Source organism: Protopterus annectens, chromosome 7.part0, assembly GCF_019279795.1.
Source record: "Protopterus annectens isolate FY-2018-M chromosome 7.part0, PAN1.0, whole genome shotgun sequence".
Taxonomy (NCBI): Eukaryota; Metazoa; Chordata; order Ceratodontiformes; family Protopteridae; genus Protopterus; species Protopterus annectens.
In genome coordinates, this window is record NC_056739.1 from 467,427,682 (window position 1) to 467,448,084 (window position 20,403).

General features: G+C 45.3%; 1 protein-coding gene across 10 annotated transcripts in view; it reads left to right on the forward strand.

Moving 5' to 3' along the window:
- The window catches only part of LOC122806545 (lipoma-preferred partner homolog), a 1,343,214-nt gene that overhangs the window by 853,632 nt on the left and 469,179 nt on the right, over window positions 1-20,403 (forward strand). The window lies entirely within an intron of this gene.

Here is a 20,403-nt window from a genome sequence, read left to right on the forward strand (position 1 = left end):
CCATACTGCTGATTTGGAAACTATCTCACAGGGGCCTAAGGGAGTTTCAGCCTCCACCTCAAAAAATCCTTTGCCCTCCAACAGGGAAGCAAGGTCATTAGAGAGATGGGGTAAAAAGGTTTACACATCCACTACCTTATCTATGAGAGCTTTAAATTGCCTTTTTCATATGTTACAATATCAGGATTATCTCTTAGAAGATTTACAAAAAACATTAGCTTCTCCTGATCCTTTAGACAGGAAGACTTCGCAGGAAGTTGTACATAACACTCAGCAAGTAAGCAATCACTTCCTGCAGTGTGGATATGATGCACTGGAAGCTTCATGTAGGGCAGCTATGACAGGGGCAGTGATTCGTAGACATGCTTGGTTAAAAGATCAACCTCTACCAGATCATGTAAAAGCAAAGCTTCTGGATGCTCCTTTGGAAAAGAACAAGCTTTTTGGTGCAAATGCTAAGGATGTCTTAAAGACCATCGAAGAAAAAGCAAAATAGGTTCAGACTGTAAAAGATTTCCTCCAGGTTCAACCCCCCAGGTTCAGTAGGAATTGGCCTTCAAAAAACTGGTCCTTTCCTAATCCAGAAAAGTTTCAAAGGGGTAAGAACAGACGTGGCCATGGAAGAGGCCAATACAGAGGCCCTTACAGGGGACAGCAGTGGCAGCCAGGAAACCAAAGAAGTGATGCAGGGGTTTCACCTGCCCAACAACCACAAACTCAATGACTTTCCTCTACTACCGCCTACCAGGGAACAACTAGAAGCTCCCTTGGGCGGGAAATTATCTCTGTTTGCAGAAAACTGGCACAGACTGACAAAGGACAAATGGATTTTGGACATTATAGACCGAGGGTACAGGTTTCATTTTCATACCTTACCAAGAAAACAAGGCATGCCAAACCTACCACAAAATCAGAGGGCAGAGGCTATCAAGCAAATCACTCTGCTGACTCGAATGAAAGCAATAGAAAGAGTTCCACAACAAGAACAAGACCAAGGGTTTTACTCAAGACTGTTCCTTGTTCCAAGAAAAGAATCTCAATGGAGACCAATACTGGACTTGTCCGCATTAAACACCTTTCTCATAGTACCAAAGTTCAAAATGCTGACTCTACAGCAACTCCTTCCCATGCTGGGCAAGGAGTCGTGGCTGATTACTCTGGACCTCAAGGAGGCATACCTGCATGTCCCTATCAGACACAGCTGCAGAAGATACCTCAGATTTCTTGCAGGGCCAGAGCATTATCAATTCTCAGCATTGCCATTTGGCTTATCTACTGCCCAGAGTATTTACAAAATGCCTGGCTTCAGTGATTGCTCATTGCAGGCTCCAGGGAATACAAATTTACCCGTACCTGGACGACTGCCTCATACAAGCGGACGACAAATTGATGTTGACAAAAAACCTGGATTATGTCATACGATTACTTCAAGCTCTGGAATACACAGTCAACTTCCAAAAGTCAAGACTGCAGCCATCCCAGCAAATAATCTTCTTAGGAGCCAAACTAGACACAGCTTCTCAGATGGCTTACCTGACAGAAGACAAGCAAGAGAAATTAACTCATTACTTCAAAGGTTTAGCAAAACTCACCCAGATGACTGCAAGGAGATTCCTACAGGCCCTGGGTTACATGGCATCCTGCATTCTACTGGTTCCATTAGCAAAACTACACATGAGAAAGCTTCAATGGTACCTAAAAAGCATTTGGTCTCAACACAGCAACAACTTGGAGACAATCATACCACTCATTCCATGCCTACAAAAGGAATTCCTATGGTGGGCCTCGGTGAGCCAGGAAAACACAGGTATGTCATTCAAAAAACCACAGATAACACAGACCATGACTACAGACGCCTCAGACCTTGGATGGGGAGCGCACATGGAAGGCAGGTGTATACAAGGACAATGGTCTCCAAAGGAAACACATCTGCATATAAACCAAAAGGAAATGCTGGCAGTGATGCATGCCATCGAAGCTTTTCAGCACCAACTCCAGCAAGGCCATTTAATGATACGGACAGACAACACCACTGTAATGTGGTACATAAACAAGCAGGGGGGGCACCCACTCTTATCCCCTTTGCAGACTGACAATGCAGCTTTGGGAGAAATCACTGAGCCTAAACATCCAGTTACAATCCCAGTTTGTTCCAGGAAAAGACAATGTGTTGGCGGACAGCCTAAGCAGGAATTTCACAGATCCACACGAGTGGAGGTTACATCCGAAGGCCTTCAGACAACTCACTTCGACATGGGGCAAGCCAGAAGTGGACCTATTTGCCTCTCACCTCAACCATCTTCTACCAAAATTTTGCACAAGGACATATCATCCAAAAGCTTGGAATATAGATGCCCTCTCATTCAACTGGAACTGCCTAGCAATCTATGCATTCCCACCTCTACCACTGATGACCTCAGTATTACTAAAGATCAAAGCAGAGAAGCCCAAGGGAATCATAATAGCTCCGGATTGGCCAAGACAACACTGGTACCCACTACTACGGAGCATATGTCACACCAGGAGGCGGGCCCTTCCTCAGTGGCCTCTACTTTTGACTCAACACAATTTCGAAACACTGCATCCAAATCTTCAGACACTGCAACTAACAGCCTGGGAGATCCCATAAATAACTTCAGCTTATCTCTCCAAGGAAGTTCAGCGGATACTAACAGAGGCTCGAAGACCATCCACCAGAAAGGTTTACTTAGCAAAGTGGAAAAGATTCAGCAATTGGAATACCAGCAAGGGACATGATGCATCATTGTTGAGCATCCCACTCATCTTGGAATATTTGGCAGATATGTTAAAGAACGGCCTCTCATATTCTTCCATAAAGATACATGCATCTGCTATTTCAGCTAGATACAACACTGTTCCTCCTGTTTTCTCTCACCCCTTACTAAGACAATTCCTCAGGGGAATCAAGAACATTAAGCCACCAAGAAAGGCCCCAGTGCCAGCCTGGGACCTCATTTTTGTCTTGGAAAAACTGACTCTACCTCCTTTTGAGCCAGCAGCTTCAGTTGACTTGCAATTTCTCTCATGGAAGACAGCTTTCCTGTTGGCAATTACCTCAGCAAGAAGGGTTTCGGAGCTACAGGCCCTAATGGCAATACCACCCTTTATTATTTTCCACAGAGACAGGGTTTCATTAAGGACCAACCCTACCTTTATGCCAAAGGTGGTATCTAGGGTTTCTCTAAATCAAGCCATTCATCTGCCTGCTTTCTTCCCAATCCTGAGAATAAGGGGAAAGACTTTTGCATACCTTGGACATTCACAGACAACTTGATACTACCTGGACAGAACCAAGGCCAGTAGGAAGTCTGAACAACTTTTGTAGCTTACGCCCTGCAGTCCAAGGAAAAGCAATTTCAAAACAGACTATTTCTAAATGGATTGGACATTGCATCAGATTCTGTTATTCCTTTCATGGAAAGACTGTTCCAGCCAATGTCAGACCACATTCCACCAGAGCTACAGCCACCTCTACAGCATTCTTAAGAGGGGTGCCTACCAAGGACATTCTAGAAGCTGCTACATGGAGCTCCGTGCATACATTCTCCAAACACTACAATCTCCTCTATATTCCAGATCCAGAGCAGGCTTTGCTTGCAGTCCTGCAGGGTTTGATTGCTACACCATCCCTTTCCTAGAGCATACCTCCTCCCCAGCTAAGCTATGGTATTCTACCCACATGTTATGACTGCAGTTGCATTCTTGAAGGACATAGTACAGTTTTGTACCTACCATAAATGTAGATGTCCGATAGACATGCAACTGCAGTCGGATTTTCCCTCCCTCCATACCCCTCTATGCCTAGGGTCCACTCCTATCCCTGTTATTCTTAGCTGGGGATATCTGTTATGGTGTATTTGTTTTATTGCTCATTTATTTGTTTGGAATCCTGTTTTTGTCTTCCAATTTGATTACAGCCTTCCTTGGAGGGCACCTGGCATCTGGGGCAAGAAACACTGAAGAAAATGGCGTCGGCTGATGCTTATATACTCCAGCCGCTCTGACGTCGGAGAGGAATGCAACATCAGCCGACGTCGGACCCAGACTTTGGAATCCGGCCGACCGAGGGCTGCCTGAGGCAGGACAAACCCACATGTTCTGACTGTAGTTGCATGTCTATCGGACATCTACATTTATGGTAGGTACAAAACTGTACTTTTCTTATGCAACAAATTCTCAAGGCAAAGCTATTTCAAAACAGACCATTTCTAAATGGATTGCTCATGGAATCAGATTTTGTTACTCTCATCATGGAAAGCAAATCCCAGGAAAAATTAGAACTCACTCTACCAGAGCTGCTGCTACTTCACCTGCCTTTCTCAGGGGAGTACCTACCAAAGATATTTTGGAAGCTGCAACTTGAGTTCAGTGCATACTTTCTCTAAGCACTATAATCTCCCTCTTTACTCTAAGTCTAGGACAGGCTTTGCTTCTGCAGTCTTGCAGGGCCTTCTAGCCGTCCCTTCTACTCTATAACCACCACCCTTTATCTCAGCTTTGGGATTCAACCCTACAGTGATGACTGCAACAGTGAAACACGATGAACATAGCACAGTTGTGTACACTTACCATAAATGTAGATGTTCGAGTGTCTTCACTGTTGCAGTCTGGGTTACCCACCCTCCTGTCCCCTCTTATACTTTCATTACTGTGGTTTCCTACTTCACCCTTCTTCTGAGGTGCATTTGCTACAGAGTATGGGGTTTGTTGTATGTTACTTTTTTGTTTTACTATTAGCCTTCACTTTTGGGCACCTGACATCTGGGGCAAGAAAAACTGTAGAACATGGCGTCTGCTGGCAGCTTTGTACTCCTGGCGCTCTGACGTCAGGGAGCATGACTGAACAGCCGACGCCGGACCCAGACTTTGGGATTCTGGCCGACCGAGGGCTGCCTGCCGGCAGGAAGAACCCAACAGTGATGACTGCAACAGTGAAGACACTCGAACATCTACATTTATGGTAAGTGTACACAACTGTGCTTTCTAGACATTGTAGATGATATATTTTCAGAGTCCGGCCTGTCTCCTGACTCTCTACCCCCCCTGCCCCTGCTAAGCCAGACAGATACTACAGGGTTCCAGACTCATAAATTTCTATATAAAACCCTGCTGCTGACCCAGAAACTATATCTCAGGGTCCCAAAGGCATCAAGGCTTCCACTGCAAAAAACCCTGTCCCCTCTGATAGGGATTCTAGGGCACTGGACAGATGGGGGAAAAAAGTTTACACTTCTGTTACCTTGGCTGTATGGGCTTTAAATTGTCAGTTTCATATGCTTAAATATCAGCAATACTTAATGTCACTGCTTAAACAGAAAATGTTGACAAATTCTGAATGTTCTGATAACAAGGAAATGCAGGATTTATTGCATGCAGCTGAACAAGTGGGAAAGCATACTTTGCAATGTGGATGTTCTTCATTCCACATTGCTGCAGTCCTAACCATTGGGTAGTCCGCTGTCCCAGTCGGCCCGAATACCAAAGTATATGGCTGACGTCGGTCAAGGCGCATTAGACTGACGTCAGTACGTCAGGGTACTAATGCGCATGACCGACGTCATATCCTCAGTCTTTTTTGCCGCATGGTCCGATGCAGAAGCAGTTTTGCGAGTGCAGGTTGGCGTTCTGAAAATTTCTGAAGTCAGAGTTTCAGACCGAATCAAAGTTGGCTAAGTACCCCGTTGGGGAATATTTTGGTTTTTTCTTGCCTCAGTATTTAACCGGATGTCAGAAAAAGTGAATAACTGTATTTCTTGTGGGAAACAGATACCTCATAGGGATTACCATACTTTGTGTATACCTTGTTTAGGGCCTGAGCACGACGTTGTTGGATGCCGCTCTTGTGCTAGATTTAACAAACGCACTATTAAGAGAAGGTTAGACTGTGCCAGGTTAGTTTTGGGAAGCGTTGTAATTATAAAATGCCGTCGGATGCTCCAACGCCGCTTCGTCCAAAAGCGCAAGGACAAAGCAGCAAAGCCTAGAGTGGAAGAACCGACAGTCCCGGACGTCGGTTCTTTAGAAGGCTCAGTGGAGCCGGAGGTTCTGCCAGGAGTTTCTTTGGAGTCTCAGGGAGAGACTTTACTGTTACAGGATGTGTCCTCTCAGGAAGTAGGCCAGGCTGAAGGGGCTTCTCAGGTGGCTGTTCTTCCCTCTCTTCCTAAGGTGGTTAGAGCCTCCCTTCTGTTTCCAAGGCTTCTTTGAGAGGCAGGCCAAGTTTATCTTCAGTGGGGGTTTCTCCTAGTTCTTCAGGGTCTTTGCCTAAGAAACATATGCTTAAAATGGCAGAGGATTTGATTACTATGATTAGAGGTTCTATGCCCCCTCCTGATAAGAGGCCTAGGGTGGAACCTGAGTTGAGAGTTTTGAGCAGTGTTCGGAGGCTTCTGAGTCTTCGGCTGAAGACTTGCAGGAGTATCCTCCTTATTCAGATTCTGATGTGGATGATTCTACTCCTTCAGCTTCTCCTCCTGAGGATTTTTCATTTTCAGAGACTCTGCATTCCATGAGGGAGCATTTTAAATGGGAAGGTCAAGATTTCTCTGATTCCAGGAAGAGGCTTAGGGAATTTTCTTGTTTTTACCCCAGCATAGGCCTTTAGCTATACCTCCTGTTCTGAATGTGGTGGAAGATGTTTTTGCAGAGGCTTCCCTGAATCCTGATTCTTTGCCTCCTGCCCCAGTTAAACCGGATAGGTACTATAGGGTGCCTGAAGCTCATAAGTATCTTTTTAAGAGTCCTAGGGCAGACCCGGAAACTGTCTCTCAGGGGCCTAAAGGTGTGAAGGCTTCTGTTGTTAAAAATCCTGTTCCTCCTGATAGAGGCAAGGGCTTTGGATAGATGGGGAAAGAAAGTGTATACTTCTTCCACTTTAGCCATGAGGGCGTTGAATTGTCAGTTTCACATGTTAAAATATCAAAATTATCTCCTTTCACAATTGAAGTCTAAGGTGGATGCTCTGGCAGAAGGTATTGAGTGTAAAGAGTTGCAGGATTTAGTTCATGTGTCTGAACAGGTGGGTAAGCATTCCTTGCAATGTGGTTTTGATGCTGTGCAGGCCTCCTCGAGGGTGGCTGCCACTGGTTCTGTTCTTCAGAGGCACGCCTGGTTGAGGGATCAGAATTTAGCTGAGCATGTTAAGACAAGGATTTTGGATGCTCCTTTACAGTCTGATGTGTTGTTTGGTTCGCCTGTGGAAGCAGTTTTAAAGAAAATGGAGGACAAGGCTAAGTCTATGCAAACTGTTAAAGATTTTTTGCAGGTGCAGCCTCCGAAGTTTAGTAGAAATTGGCCTACTAAAGGCTGGACATATCCTGCTTATGATTCCCAGTCTAGGGGTAGGTCTAGACGTGGTAGGGGCAGAGCTCAAGGGTCTTTTAGGCCTAGAACAGGGAGTTCACCTGCTCAGACTTCTGGTGAGGGCAGGGGTCAGTCCTTTCGTAAACAGACCCAATGACCTACCTTTTCAGCTGCCAGTACATTCTCGTCTGGCAGCACCTTTGGGAGGAAGGCTGGCTCTTTTCAAAGAAAATTGGGATTTAATTACCCAAGACAGATGGGTTTTGGATATCATTCACCACGGTTACAGGTTTTATTTCCATACCTTGCCTCCTTTCAAAGGCATGCCAGACATTCCTCCTCTACAAAGGAAAGAGGCTCACAAGCAAATTTCTCTGTTACTCCAAATAGGGGCCATTCAGCCAGTTCCTGTGCCAGAAAGGGGCCTAGGATTTTATTCTCGCCTGTTCCTAGTACCAAAAAAGGGGAACACGTGGAGACCAATTTTGGATTTATCTATCCTCAACACTTATCTGGACATTCCCAAGTTCAAAATGTTGACGTTACAACAGCTTTTACCTCTGCTGGGCAAAGATCACTGGATGGTAACTTTAGATCTCAAGGAAGCTTACGTTCATGTGCCTATCAGACTAAGTTGCAGGAAGTATCTGAGTTTTAGAGCTGGAAATTCTCATTATCAGTTCTCTGCATTGCCCTTTGGCTTATCTACCGCGCCCAGAGTATTCACAAAGGTTCTGGCTCCAGTGATAGCTTACTTCAGGATACAAGGAATTCAAATCAATCCCTACTTGGACGACTGCCTGATTCTGGCTCAAGAAAAGGAAGACCTTTTACAGCATTTGGAATATGTGATAGCAGTGCTAAGATGCCTAGGGTATTCTGTGAACGAAATAAAGTCCAGTCTAGTACCCTCTCAAGACATGTGCTTTCTGGGTGTGAGACTGAATACAGCAGCCCAGATGGCCTTTTTAACCCCGGACAAACAAAAGAATCTTTCCAGTTACTTCCATCAACTATCTCTTCAGTCCGGGCTGACTGCAAGGACAGTCCTTCAAGCCTTAGGGTTCATGGCATCTTGTATTCTGGTGCTTCCCAATGCCAAACTGCATATGAGGAAGCTGCAGTGGTATCTCAAAATGTATGGACACAGCACTGCCAGGATTTGGACACTGTCATTCAAATAATACCTTGCATTCAAAAGGAATTTTTGTGGTGGGCTCAGGAATGTCACCTAAACAAGGGACTCTCTGTGACCCGGCCAGAGGCGAGTCAGATTCTAACGACAGATGCCTCAGACATTGCTTGGGAGCTCATCTAAATGGAAAGTGGATACAAGACAAGTGGCCTGCCAGACTACAGCATCTACATATCAACATGAAGGAGATGTTAGCAGTCCAGTTTGCATTAATGGCTTTCAAGGAGTTACTTCTTCCAGGGCAGGTGTTGATTCTAACAGACAACACAACTGTCATGTGGTACATCAACAAACAAGGGGAACACATTCTTACCCGTTGTGCAGGCAAGCAATGATTTTATGGGAGACTGCGCTCAGCTTGCAACTAACTCTTCAGGCAAGGTTTCTGCCCGGAGCACAGAACTCCTTAGCAGATGTGTTAAGCAGACAAATCATGGATCCCCACGAGTGGAAACTGGATCTTCATGTATTTCGAAAATTGACAGTGTCATGGGGAACTCCAGACATAGATCTGTTCGCTTCTCCACTAAACCACCAGCTGCCAAAGTTTTGCACAAAGAGGTTTCATCACACAGCTTGGAAAGTGGATGCTCTTTCTTTCAGTTGGAAAAATCTTCATGTGTATGCCTTTCCACCTCTGCCTCTTCTCCCAAAGGTGCTCCTAAAGGTCAGACAAGACAAGCCAAGGATGATTTTAATAGCTCCAGATTGGCCTCGGCAACACTGGTACCCATTACTGAGGAGTCTGGTAAGGAAGCCTCCATGGCCTTTACCTTTGATTCCACACCTGTTGTCTGAGGGACGGTCACCTGCTCAATGTCAAGCTTCACTCTCTTCATCTGACAGCCTGGCATATTCTGTTTTGAAACACAGCAGGTCTCAACTTCCTCAACAAGTTTTAAATGTGATTATGGAAGCCAGAAGACCTAGTACAAGGAAAGTGTACGCAGAAAAATGGAAGAGATTTTTATTTTGGAGTGCAGCAAAAAATTTGGAGATTTCTGAGCCTAATTTGAGTGTGGCTCTTCAATATCTTACTGAGTTATTGGACAAAGGTTTGTCTTTCTCTTCCATTAAGATTCATGCTGCAGCAATTTCAGCTCACTATGATTGTGACCCACCATTGTTTTCGCATCCTTTGTTCAAGCAATTTCTTAGAGGGGCAAAGAATATAAGACCCCACGTGAGCTCCTACTCCTGCTTGGGATCTCAATTTTGTGTTGGAGAAACTTACTCTACAACCTTTTGAGCCTGCGGCTACTGCTGAATTGAAATACTTGTCATGGAAGACTGCTTTTTGTTGGCCATTACTTCTGCAAGAAGGGTTTCTGAATTGCAGGCCCTTATGGCGGTAGAGCCTTTTTGATTTTCCATAAGGATAGGGTATCATTACGCACTAATCCTTCCTTTCTGCCTAAGGTGGTTTCTAGTGTGGCTTTAAACCAAACAATTCATTTGCCTACTTTTTATGCAGATCCCCAAAATAAGGGGGAAAGATTTTGCACACTTTAGATGTACACAGGCAATTGCGTTATTATTTAAGCAGGACTAAGGATTTTAGGCAGTCTCAGCAGTTGTTTGTTTCTTTTGCTTTGAGTTCTCAGGGCAAGCCTGTGTCAAAACAAACTATTTCTAAGTGGATTGGGTGTTGCTTTCGAATTTGTTATTCCCATCATGGCAAGGAGATTCCAGCTGGGATTAGGCCTCATTCCACTAGGGCTACTGCCACTTCAACAGCATTTCTAAGGGGTGGCAACTAAGGATATTTTGGAGGCAGCTACTTGGAGTTCAGTGCATACTTTCTCTAAGCATTATCACCTTCCTCTCTACTCTAAATCTAGGGCTGGTTTTGCCACAGCTATTTTGCAAGGCATGTTGACAGCTCCTGCTTCCTTATGATTTGCCAGCCTCCCTTACCTCTGCTTTGGGATTCTACCCAATGGTTAGGACTGCAGCAATGTGGAATGAAGAACATAGTACAGTTTTGTACCTACCATAAATGTAGATGTTCGAGGATCCACATTGCTGCAGTCCAATTTACCCTCCCTCCTTCCCCTCTGTGTTTAGGGGGGGTTGTGTAGGTGAGGTTATACTCTGGTAATTTTGTATATATTGTACATATTTTTGGTGCAGGAATGTTTGGAGTTTTTGGTTTTGGCCTTGTCTTTTTAGGGTCTTCTGACATCTGGGGCAAGAAAAGACTGAGGATATGACGTCGGTCATGCGCATTAGTACCCTGACGTACTGACGTCAGTCTAATGCGCCTTGACCGACGTCAGCCATATACTTTGGTATTCGGGCCGACTGGGACAGCGGACTACCCAATGGTTAGGACTGCAGCAATGTGGATCCTCGAACATCTACATTTATGGTAGGTACAAAACTGTACTTTTTGATTCACTGGAGTCATCTTGCAGGGCCGCTGTTACAGTATCTGTCATTAGAAGGCATGCTTGGTGAAAGGAACAGAATCTGCCTGATCATGTTAAAGCAAAATTATAGGAAGCTCCATTACAGCATGATACTTTGTTTGGTGTTAAGGCAGAAGAGGTTTTGAAGAAAATGGAGGATAAAGCGAAATCCATGCAGACAGTTAAGGATTTCGTACAGGTACAGCCACCCAGATTTAGCAGGAACTGGCCTACAAAGAATTGGTCCTTTCCAGTGTCAGACAGGCCACAAAGAGGTAGATACTGATGTCCCAGAGGCAGATCCCAGCCCCAAGGCTCATACAGGCCTAAACAATGGGGTGCTTCTACCTCCAAAAGTGGAGAAGACAAATCACAACCATACAGGAAACAGTCTCAATGACTGTCCTCTGACAGAACCAAGCACTTATCTTTTGGCAGCTCCCTTAGGGGGAAAACTAGCACTTTTTTCACCAAATTGGCACATGATTACCCAGGACAAATGGGTCTTGAACATAGTGTCTCAGGGCTACAGGTTCCACTTTTGCACCCTGCCAAGGGCAAAAGGTATGCCAGACCTGCCACACAATCAATGGGCAGAGGCACAAAAACAAGTTTCATCCCTCATGGACATGAGGGCCATTCAGCAAGTAACACAACAAGAGTAGGGATAAGGATTTTACTCAAGACTTTTCTTGGTGCCCAGAAAGGACAAAGCCTGGAGACCAATACTGGACCTGTCTATTCTAAACACATTTCTGGACGTTCCAAAATTCAAAATGTTGACTCTGCAGCAGCTACTGCCCATGCTGGGCAAGAAGACTTGGCTCGGCTCGTAACTTTGGACCTAAAAGAGGCATACCTGCATGTCCCAATCAGACAATCTTGCAGAGAAGATACCTCAGATTCATAGCTGGCTCAATGCATTATCAATTCTCTGCACTGCCCTTTGGCTTATCTACTGCGCCCAGGGTCTTCACAAAATGCCTGGCACCAGTAATTGCATTTTGCAGGCAAAGAGGAATTCAAATATATCCCTATTTGGACGACTGCCTTATTCAAGCAGAGAGCAAAGACCTTCTAAAGCATCTGGAGTTTGTAAAAAGATTACTAATTTGCCTAGGGTACACAGTAAACGAAAATAAATCAAAACTAGTACACTCTCAAGAGATAATATTCCTGGGTGCAAGCTTGAATGCAACTGCCCAGATGGCTTATCTCACACCAGACAAACAAAGGCAACTGACTCAGTACTTTCAAATGATGGCAACAAAGACCCAGCTCCCTGCAAGAAAAATTCTGCAGGCCCTGCATTTCATGGCATCTTGCATTCTACTAATTCCATATGCCAAACTGCATATGAGGAAACTACAATGGTATCTAAAAAGTGTTTGAACTCAGCATTGTCACAGCCTAGAGACAATCATAACCTTGATTCCCTGCCTACAGCAAGAGTTTCGATGGTGGTCACTGGCCTGTCACCACAACAAGGGACAGCCTTTCACCTTGCCTACAGCCAGGCAGACAATAACAACGGATGCATCGGATTATGCCTGGGGAGCACATATGGCAGGAAAATGTATTCAGGGCAACGTGGTCCAAGGATCAATTGCATCTTCACATCAATCAAAAAGAGATGCTAGCTGTACAAAATGCCCTGACAGCCTTCAAGGACCTAATACATCCAGGACAACTATTGATAAAGACGGACAATACCACAGTTATGTGGTACATAAACAAGCAAGGGGGCACACATTCCTACCCCCTATGCAAGCAAGCCATGACTTTGTGGAACACAGCACTGACTTACCAGGTACATCTGCAAGCACAATTCCTGCCAGGAACAAAAAATACACTGGCAGATGAACTAAGCAGAAATCTCATGGATCCTTACGAATGGAAGCTAAATCCACAAGTGTTCAACATGATAACAAGGGAATGGGGACGCTCAGACATAGATCTATTTGCCTCCCCTCACAATTGCCAATTACAGAAATTTTGCACAAGGACTTATCATTCTCAAGCATGGAAAGTGGATGGCTCTATCTTTCAACTGGAAAAATCTGACAGTCTATGCCTTCCCTCCGATGCCTCTTCTCACCAAGATGCTTCTAAAAGTCAGACAAGAGGCTAAAAATGATCCTGATTGCACCAGAATGGCCACTCCAGCACTGGTACCCAATCCTAAAGATTTTGTCCCAAGGCCCGCCTTGGCCTCTACCTCAAATCCTTCATCTTCTGACACAGCAAAACAATCAGATTCTGCACAGTCAACTCAGAACCTTAAACCTGGCAGCATGGCAGATAATGTAGCCACTCAGACTGCACCTCTTTCTAAAGCTGTTATGGATGTAATTTTGGAAGCCAGGAGAGAGACCCAGCACTAGGAAATCTTATGCAGAAAAATGGAAGAGATTCTGTACTTGGAACCAGGCACAAGGCTCGACCCACTGGTCCCTAATATGCCTCAGATTTTACAATACCTGACTGAGATGTTGGACAAAGGCCTATCTTTTTCTTTTATTAAAATCCATGCCTCTGCCATTTCAGCTTATTACGATACGGATCCTCTTATTTTTTCACATCCTCTACTATGACAGTACCTCAGTGGGGCAAAGAATATAAGACCCCCTAGGAGAGCACCAGTACCTAGAACCCAACATTCATGCCAAAAGTGGTCTCCAATGTGGCCTTAAACTAAACTATTCATTTGCCTACTTTCTACCCAAATCCCCAGAATAAAGGGGAAAGCACTCTTTGGATATTCACAGGCAGCTACGTTTTTACTTGGACAAAACAAAAGCTTTCAGAAAAACTGAGCAACTGTTTGTAGCATATGCTGCAGGATCACAAGGAAAACCTATTACAAAGCAGACAATCTCCAAATGGATAGGACACTGCATCCGCTTTTGTTATGCACAACATGGCAAAACTGTGCCTAAGGGCATTAGGCCTCATTCTACCAGAGCAGCAGCCACTTCAGCAGCTTTCCTCAGAGGGGTACCAACCAAAGACATATTAGAAGCTGCAACCTGGAGCTCAGTGCACACTTTAACCAAGCACTACCACCTACCTCTCTACTCCAAATCCAGAGCAGGCTTTGCCACTGCAGTTCTGCAGGGCTTGTTAGCCTCGCAAAATCCAATCTAGACACAGCCACCCTACCTAAGCTTTGGGATTCTACCAAAGTGTAATGACTGCAACAGTGAAACACGATGAACATAGTACAGTTGTGTACCTACCATAAATGTAGATGTTCGAGTGTATTCACTGTTGCAGTCCTGGTTACCCCCCCACCATCCCCCTCTTTGCTGGGACTGTTCTGTACTTCTCAACTCTATACAACCTATGTGGTATATTTGCTTTTAGAAGAAGAAAATGTTTTTAGTGATATATGCATGGTTGTTTGGCATATTTTTATCTTTACAGCCTTCATATCTGGGGGCACCTGACATCTGGGGCAAGAAAAACTGAAAAAAATGGCGTTGGTTGCAACTTTTATACCCCTGGCGCTCTGACGTCAGGGAAGAGATGACAGCAACCGACGCCGGACCAAGACTTTGGAACTTGGGCCGACTACGGGTTGCCTGCCAGCAGGATAACCCAAGTGTAATGACTGCAACAGTGAATACACTCTAACATCTACATTTATGGTAGGTACACAACTGTACTGTTCCTTCCCTGCTGTCCCAGCAGACGAGGCAAATTCTGCACTCTCAGCTACAGACCCTGAACCTTGCAGCTTGGCTAATCCCCTGAATTTAACACCAGCAACCCTCAGTAAGCAGGTGCTGGATGTCATTCTTGAGGCAAGGAGGCCTAGCAATAGAAAATCCTGTTCAGAAAAATGGAAAAGATACTGTTCCTAGAGCCAGTCTCAGGGAGTGGGCACACCTGTGCCCAGCTTACCTCATATAGTAGATTACTTAACAGAAATGCTCCACAAAGGCCTATCTTTCTCTTCAATTAAGATTCATGCCTCTGCTATTTCAACTCATTATAATACTGAGCCATCCCTCTTCTCTCATTCTCTGCTAAAACAGTTCCTGAGAGGAGCCAATAATTTAAGACCCTCTAGGAGAGCTCCCACTCCAGCCTGGGTCCTTAACTTTGTATTCGAAAAGCTCACACTTCTGCCCTTTGAACCTGCGGCCACAGCAGAGTTAAAATTCCACTGATGGAAAACAGCTTTACATCTAGCCATCACTTCAGTAAGAAGAGTGTCTGAATTGCAGGGCCTTATGGCAGTGGAACCCTTCATTATCTTCCATGCAGACAGGGTTTCCCTCAGGACTATAACCCATCTTTTATGCCCAAGGTGGTGTCTAGTGTGACTTTGAACCTGTCCATTCATTTGCCAACCTTTTTTCCTAATCCTCAGAATAAAGGGGAAGGGATCCTGCATTCCCTGGATGTGCACTGGCAGCTTAGGTTCTATCTGGACAGGACTAAGCCTGTCAGAAAATCTGACCAGCTGCTAGTCACCTTTGCTGCAGGGGGCAGAGGGCAAGGCCATTTAAAAGCAAACCATTTCTAAATGGATAGCACACTGCATCCATTTCTGCTACAAGCACCATCGGAAACCTACCCCACAGGGGAACAGAACTCATTCCACTAGGGCTACATCTACCTCTACAGCATCTACCTCTACAGCATTTCTCAGGGAAGTCCCTACCAGGGACATCCTGGAAGCTGCAACCTGGAGCTCTGTGCACACTTCCAAGCACTACCACTTGCCTATATTTTCTAAATCCAGAGTTGGATTTGCCACAGCAGTCTTACAGGGCCTGATTGCCAGCTCTAATGCTTCATAACTACCTCCACCCTTCCTTCGCTTTGGGAACCCAAATGTGATGACTGCAACAGTGAAACACGAAGAACATAGTACAGTTGTGTACACTTACCATAAATGTAGATGTTAGAGTGTATTCACTGTTGCAGTCCTGGTTACCCTCCCTCCAGCCCCCTGACTTCTCTTGACTTCTATCCTATCTTTTTTGTCTGGCATATCTTATATCATTGATATTTGTTTTTTGCTGGAGATATTACATACTATTTAATTGGTTCCTATTTTGGGGATACCTGACATCTGGGGCAAGAAAAACTGATGTAATGGCATCTGCTTCATGTTTTATACCCCTGACAACCTGACGTCATGGAAGAAGCGACCGCATCTGACGCAGAAATCCCAAGACTCTGGTATTCAGGCTGGCTGAGGGCTACCTGCAGGCAGATAACCCAAATGTTGATGACTGCAACAGTGAATACACTCGAACATCTACATTTATGGTAAGTGTACACAACTGTAGTGGTCACATCAGGAACTTCCTCTATTTCACCCAATCATAATAACAGAAACTTGCAAGAAAGGTCTTCGTTGGTGGATTCAGTCCAACGACTTAACCATCGGGAGACCATTCGTTCCACATCAGCTTGTTGCTGCTGTGACCACGGATGCTTCCCAGATTGGGGGGGGGGGCATTACTTGGGAAAAGCAGCCCAAGGAATATGGCAAGAACACGAGGCCCATTTGGATATCAGTGTTGTAGAGATGAGAGCAGTACTTCTGACGTTGCAAGCACTCCACAACTCTGTTCCTCTAGGGATTATTGCTGTCCAGTCAGACAGTATGTCAGTGGTATGGTATATAAATAGGGAGGAACCAGATCTTACCCACTTTGTCGAGAGGCTCTGAGGGTTTGGCAGTGGGAAGTATCTTCCCAATGCTTTCTAGTCGCAACACACATCCCAGGAAAATCCAGTGTGATAGCTGACAAGCTTAGCAGGGCAAATTTGATGCCTCATGAGTGGTCTCTGAATCAGAACATAGAGGAAGAGATCTTCCGCAAATGGGGCTAACCTGGCTGCAATCTTGTTGCCACCCCTATGAACACCAAATGCAGCAGCTACTTTGCCCTAATCCCCCCAATGGGAGAGACACCCAGAGATGCACTTGTTCACAGTTTGCCCTCAAGACTTCTTTATGCGTTTCCCCTCATATCAAAAGTCATTCAGAAAGCAAAATCCTTGGGAAGCAAGATGATTCTCATTGCTCCGTATTGGCTTCATCAGATTTGGTTCCCCTTTCTCGGGCCTCATCTACTGGAGGATCCATGGATTCTGGACCCAGTTCCAGACCTGCTGACACCAGTCAGGAATGCTCCATCCCTTTCTCCACACCCTCAACTTGACAGCTCCACTTCCAACCTTAGTCAGGGTTCAGGATTTCACTCCAGCAGTAAAACATATCTTGATATCCTCTCATAAGGTTTCTACCAGAAAACTATATGCTAATAAATGGAAAAGATTTTCTTTGTGGGCCCAGAGCAGAAACATAGGCCCTGTCACTGCCCCAATTTCTTCAATTTTGGATTTTCTTTTGGAAAGCTTCCAACAAGGCTCAGACGCTGCCACAATTAATGTCCAGCTGGCAGCTATCTCCAGTTTCCACTTACGGCAGCATACACTTAACTTGATGGCATATAGACTGTGTAAAGCCTTTTTGAAAGGCACTTACTTATTGAGACCTCCATTTAAAGAACCTGTCCCTCCTTTGGACTTAAACTTTGTCCTATCGCACTTAACCTCACCACCCTTTGAACCTTCATCCACTTGCGATCTAAAGTTCCTGTCTTGGAAAATGATTTTTCTGGTAGCCATAACCTCAGCTAAAAGAGTTTCAGAGCTACAAGTGCTTTCAGTCAAACCTCCTTATTTGATCTTCCATAAAGACAGTTTCGCTTCAGACTTAACCCATCCTTTGTCCCTAAGATTTGCTCCCATTCTAATATTAAACAATCGATTGAACTTCCAGTGTTTTTCCCTAACCATACCAACAAGGCAGAGTACAAACTTCACCAACTTGATGTGCATAGGCAACTGAAGATGTCCTTCAAGAATGCAATTGCAGTCATAACATTTGGGTTGTCCTGCCTCAGGCAGCCCTCGGTCGGCCGGATTCCAAAGTCTGGGTCCGACGTCGGCTGATGTCGCATTTCTCTCCGACGTCAGAGCGGCTGGAGTACATAAGCATCAGCCGACGCCATTTTCTTCAGTCTTTCTTGCTGCGCGGTGCCCGAAGCAGGAGCAGTTTGCAAGTGCCGGTCGGTCAGCTCCTGTATTCTTCGATTCCGAAGTCATCAAAAAAGCTAAGTACCCCGTTGGGGACCTTTTCTTGCCTCAGCCGATGTCAGAAATTACTGAAAAAGTTAACAATTGTCTTTCTTGTGGTAAACAAATACCTCATAAGGATTTCCACTCTTACTGTCTTCCTTGCCTTGGCCCAGACCACGATGTCTCGGCCTGTGTAGCCTGTGCTCGCTTCAACAAGCGCACTCTCAGGCGCCGGGCGGAGTTCGCTGAAGATTTTTCGGCGAAAAATTTGCTTATACAATGCCGTCGGAACTTCCGACATCGCAAACTCCCAAGAAACGAAAAGACCGGGACCGACATCCTCGGCCCGCGTCTACCACCGACGCCACGCCAAAACCTACCACGAGTGCTCCGGTTCCCCCTGAGACAGTTTTTCCACCGCTCCGAACCGAAGACACCGCATTACCGACGACTCCGATTCCGGATATCACTCCGACGCCAGTTATTGATTTTCCTCCGGATACCGAAACCGAGGAAATGCCCGAGACCATTGCTGTAGATAAGGTCACTCCTGCACGTGGAGCTGCCAGGCCTCCTATGGCCATGTCTATTAAGGCCTACACTAGGGCTAAGGCAGCCAGCAAAACCAAGCATCTTACTGCTAAAGCCTTACCTCAGCCTACTCCAGAGACACAAATTATGACTATGGCTGCTGACTTAATTTCTATGATTAGAGGTTCACAGGCCCATCCTGAGAGAGGATCCCAGCCTCCTTCTGATAAAAGGCCCCGGGTTGACCCCTCTGACCCTATTCCTTCAGATGAAGATTCTGAGGACTCTGTCCACTCTGATGGCCAGGAAGAGCTCTTCCAGACCTATGAGGACTTGGATGCAGAGGATTCCATCCCCTCGGCCTCCCCTCCTGAGGATATTTCTTTTGGGGAAGTTCTGCATACCATGAGGGAACATTTCTTCAAGTGGCAAGGCCAGGAATATTCTGATTCCAGAAAGCGCCTTCGGACTTTCCTTAAAAAGCCCCAGCACAGGCCCTTAGCTATTCCTCTTGTGCTTGATGTTTTGGATGATTTATATTCTGACTCTAGTGTTACCCCTGACTCTCTTCCTCCTGCTCCAGCCAAGCCAGACAGGTATTACAGGGTCCCAGAAACACATTCCCATTTATTCAGGGCCCATACTGCTGATTTGGAAACTATTTCTCAGGGGCCTAAAGGTGTTTCAGCTTCCACCTCTAAAAATCCTTTGCCCTCCAACAGGGAAGCTAGGTCATTAGAGAGATGGGGTAAAAAGGTTTACACTTCCACTACTTTATCTATGAGAGCTTTGAATTGCCTTTTTCATATGTTACAATATCAGGATTTCCTGTTAGAAGATTTACAGAAAACATTGGCCTCTCCTGATCCTTTAGACAGGAAGTCTTTGCAGGAAGCTGTACTTAACTCTCAGCAAGTAAGCAATCACTTCCTGCAGTGTGGATATGATGCACTGGAAACTTCATGTAGGGCAGCTATGACAGGGGCAGTCATTCGTAGACATGCATGGTTAAAAGATCAACCTCTACCAGATCATGTAAAGGCAAAACTTCTGGATGCACCTTTGGAAAAGAACAAGCTTTTTGGTGCTAATGCTAAGGATGTGTTAAAGTCCATCGAGGAAAAAGCAAAATTAGTTCAGACGGTGAAAGATTTCCTCCAGGTTCAACCCCCCAGATTCAGTAGGAATTGGCCTTCAAAAAACTGGTCCTTTCCTAATCCTGAAAAATTTCAAAGGGGTAAAAACAGACGTGGCCGAGGAAGAGGACAATACAGAGGTCTTTACAGGGGATGACAATGGCAGCCAGCAAACCAAAGAAGTGACACAGGGGTTTCACCTGCCCCACAGCCACAATCTCAATGACTTTCCTCTACTTCCGCCTACCAGGGAACAAATAGAAGCTCCCTTGGGTGGGAAATTATCTCTGTTTGCAGACAATTGGCACAGACTGACAAAGGACAAATGGATTTTGGACATTATAGACCAAGGTTACAGGTTCCATTTTCATACCTTACCAAGAATACAAGGCATGCCAAACCTACCACAAAACCAGAGGGCAGAGGCTATCAAGCAAATCTCTCTGCTGACTCTGATGAAAGCAATAGAAAGAGTTCCACAACAAGAACAAGGCCAGGGGTTTTACTCAAGACTGTTCCTTGTTCCAAGAAAAGAATCTCAATGGAGACCAGTACTGGATTTGTCCGCATTAAACACCTTTCTCATAGTACCAAAGTTCAAAATGCTGACTCTACAGCAACTCCTTCCCATGCTGGGCAAGGGGTCTTGGCTGATTACTCTGGACCTCAAGGAGGCATACCTGCATGTCCCTATCAGACA